Source organism: Pseudorca crassidens, chromosome 7 (assembly GCF_039906515.1).
Source record: "Pseudorca crassidens isolate mPseCra1 chromosome 7, mPseCra1.hap1, whole genome shotgun sequence".
NCBI lineage: Eukaryota > Metazoa > Chordata > Mammalia > Artiodactyla > Delphinidae > Pseudorca > Pseudorca crassidens.
In genome coordinates, this window is record NC_090302.1 from 988997 (window position 1) to 992749 (window position 3753).

Below are 3753 nucleotides of genomic sequence, written 5' to 3' on the forward strand. Positions count from 1 at the left end.
GTCCTGGGACGTCTGCACCGAGCAGGTGGCACCGAGCCTTCGGCCAGCCGGGCGGACCCGGGTGCGCGTGGGTTCCGGGCGCTCTGTTCCAGGCGGCTGGCGCTGTCCGCGGTGCTGAAGCGGGTCTCGGCGCCGCTCCGGGTGCCCCGCGCCGAAAGGACCCGGCGGCGGCAGCTCCTCTGCGGGCTTCGCTTGTCCCGGTCCCGACGCTGCGGCGGCTGCGGCGACTGCGGAGCGCCGAGCGGGACCAACGTCTCCTACCCCTCCCGCCGCCCCCGCTTCCCAACACGGAGCCGGAGCGGGGGCGCCTCCCGCGCCAGAGTGTGCGCCTGCGTTCGTGCCAGCATTTTTCAGAGCGCGCGCGAGCGGGGGACGCCTGTGTGCGCGTGTGTGCGGGCGTGTGTGCAGGGTTCGCTGAGACAGTGACCTGGGCTGTCTCGAACCTGCAAGGAGCCGAGTTTGGAGAGGTTGGAGGGGTTCGCGTCACTGCGTGCAGCCTTGCGTGTCCTTTAACATGACTGAATGTGTCGTGCCAGTTTGTGTGTGTGCGCACACGCGCGTGCACGAGTCCTCACCCACAGTCAGTGATACTTCGGGGCCTGACTCTGCTGGCTGGAAACCAAGGCGTGTGGAGAGGCCCTAAACCGTGCCTCTGGGAGAGGGACGGCGGCGACCTCTTCTCCAGAAGGCTCAAAAATGGGGGAGAGACCTCATCTGCCTGGCCATGTGACTTGGACTCCCCCCAGAGGGTTAAAAAGAATAGAAGGGGTGACAGTGGCCGCCCCTTGTTGAGCTGGATCTTCCAGGAGAGTCTGAGGGTCTGAACCAAACCAACTGTGGAGAGACCACGGCCAGAGGGAGTCGTCTCTGCAGCAGATGGGACTAAGGTTAGACATCAGGAAGCACTTGCTGATGCGGGGATAGACATCCCATACATATCCCCCCTTTCCACGCTCCTCCCCTTGGCAGCCCCTCTCCTAACTCACTCCCAGCACCCCCTCCTGCCCCTTTCCAGAAGCTCCCTGTCCTCTGGTGCTTGTGATCCCAATTCTTTGTCCTCACCGTTCCCCCCACCCAGTGTGCTTCCTTCTCCCTAATTCAAAGGATGGCTGAAGCTCCGCCTGCTGCCAGTGACATCACCGTTTCCAATAGCAACTGAGGATTCTGCAGACCCAACAGCAAAAGCCCCCAATGGGGACAAAGCAGGGTCGCCTCCACACCTAAGTGATGTCCGAAGCAGTGGAGAGGGGAGGAGCCATGTCCCTCCCAACAGGGTCACACCCCCTGCAGCTCTCACCACTAGGCTTACCTCCCCACACCCAGCCCAAAGCAGACCCCGCGGGACTCCCTGGCTCTGAGGCAGGGACTGCAGTGCTTGGCCTGCTCCCTTTCTTGTCCCCTTCTCTCCTGATGCAAGAAAATCATTGCTTGGAGGCGAGTCTCCCTGCCTCCGGCTGCAGCCCCACAATTCTCTCTGTTGTGGGATTGAGGTCTGTAGTGGAAGCAACACCAGCCCTGGGGACACAACTCCTCCTGTGGAGTCTCAGGAGAGCATATGGGGTGTGCTCAGGGGCCCAGAGTGGGCCCTATCTCCACAGGGTCTGCGGCCTCTGGTAGCTCAGCGCTTGGAGGCTGCCTGCGTGCCTGGGAACGGGCAGCCGCCAGCTGCTGGCTCTGGTGTGGCCCAGACAGCTCCAGCACATTGCGGGGAGGGAGGGATTCAGCAGGGGGCTGCCGCCAGAGGTTCAGGCCCCTTCCACCCACCCCAATCCCCCAGTCGGGGGTGCTGGAGAAGCTCCTACTGGTCCTGGAAAAAGAACTTCGAAATAGCCAGAAACCTGAGGGCTGGCTGTTCCACAGCTGGGAGCTTGAACTCGGTCTCGGTCGGGGTACTTAGGCCGCGGAAATTGCGAAGCCCTGCGAATCAGGCCTCGTTTCTCCCTTTAGAAGCCAGTTCACCAGCACACCACCGCCTCCCCCAGGCTGGAGGTGCTCAAGCTTCTGTCCTGAGGCCCTTGCGTGTCCCAGGCCTCAGCCCCTCCCGTGCTTGAATCTCTCCTGGGCTCTGCACTCCCTTTCACCTTGTAGGCTTCCTCCACGCCTCCAGCAAGGGGGGTGCGGTTGCAGAAGGCCTCGACCTTGCTTTGTCTTGCTGTGGGTCGCGGCTGCCTGAGGCTCTGGTCCTGCGCTGGGATTCTTGAAACCTTATTAAGAACGTTTGGATCCCCGTGGAGCCCTAAGCCTTGAATACCAGGAGATTTGGGTAGGAACGGGGGTGACGGGCTTCATCGTTTATAAAATCAGGCGTGCCGATCAAAGAGGTAAAGCCTTGAAAGCTTCCAGTCCTGCACCTTCTCATGGTCTTCATTAACCAGGTGGGACGTCCGTCTGGCTGTGTTGTGGGAACGTGGGACATCGAGTTGACTTGCAGCAGTGAATAAATGCATATGCATGAATAAACGTACCTGTGAGACACGCGCGCACAGGTATCACCGGGACTTGGACCCCTCTGAATCCTGGCCCATCACACTCTGTGGTGAGGACCAAGGAGACCTGGGCTGCTGCGCCTGGCCTCGGTGGGAGCGAGGCCCTGTCGGCCCCATGGGGAGGGGGCTGCTTCAGTGCTCACTCGTTCTTCCCAACCCGTTCCTTCCTCTGGGAACTGCAGCCCCATGTGGAGCGAGCGGCTTCACCTCCTCCCCGACTCCAACCCACGGGCTCTAGCAAGGGCTGTCAATCATAGATACAGTCCCTCCTTGGCCTTGGTCTATTGGCCGAGAGGTAGTCACGTGACCCAAGCAGACCACTCAGGGTTTTTCCCTAAGATTTTGGCTAGATCAGAAACTGTGACAAGAACCCATCTCTGCATCTTCTCTGGAGGTGAATCTCTGAGAACTGAGCCACCTGTGGACACATTTCTCTCAGGAGGAAGCTGACAGGCAGGGAGGAGCCATTATGCAAGCTCTCTGTGCAGGCATCTTGCCTGTGGCCGGCCAAGTGGGCAGAGGATGGGCCTTGGCCTCGTGTCCACCCACTGCAAGGGCCCACCTCCAGACCAGGACTGGGGAGATGGGGCTGGCTGTCAGCAGGCCTGGCCACCAGGACTCTATCCTTGATCTGGGGGAGCCCAAGGACCCTCACAGACCACAGCTGCAGACACCTGTGGTGCCGTCTTGCTTGCCCTCAGGTTGATTTGCACTCGCACACCTTCATCCACATGGTTCTACTACCTGCCTCTCCACACGATCCCTCCTCTCCCTGTCCCCACAGTCTCTGACTTTCCAAATCCCACCTTTCCTGGAAGCCCATCTTCCCAACATCACAAACTCCCCACAGATCCCACCATATGCAAGGCTGGACTTTGACATTTAATTCACTCATAGACATTTACTGAGCTCCCACTGTGTGGCAGGCACTCCTCTAAATTATTGGGGTACAGCAGTGGAAAAGGTAGATCGCCGACTGAACATGTGGAAGACAGATAAGCACCTTAGACCGTTTCATGCCGCGCTATGTACCCCAAGGGAAAGGAAAGCAGAATACAGGGATAGAGCTCGATGGGGCCGTGTGGTAACTTCAACCTGTCTGCACGCTCTTTGACGCGCATCCCTTCAAAGGGGAGCCCAGTTCCTCTCTCCTCGAATGTGGATGGACCGAATGACTCTCCTACTGGGTGGAACGTGGCGGAAGTGGCAGTGTGACTTCTGAGGTGAGGTCTAGAAGGAACGGCTTCCCTCTGGCACTGTCCTTCCT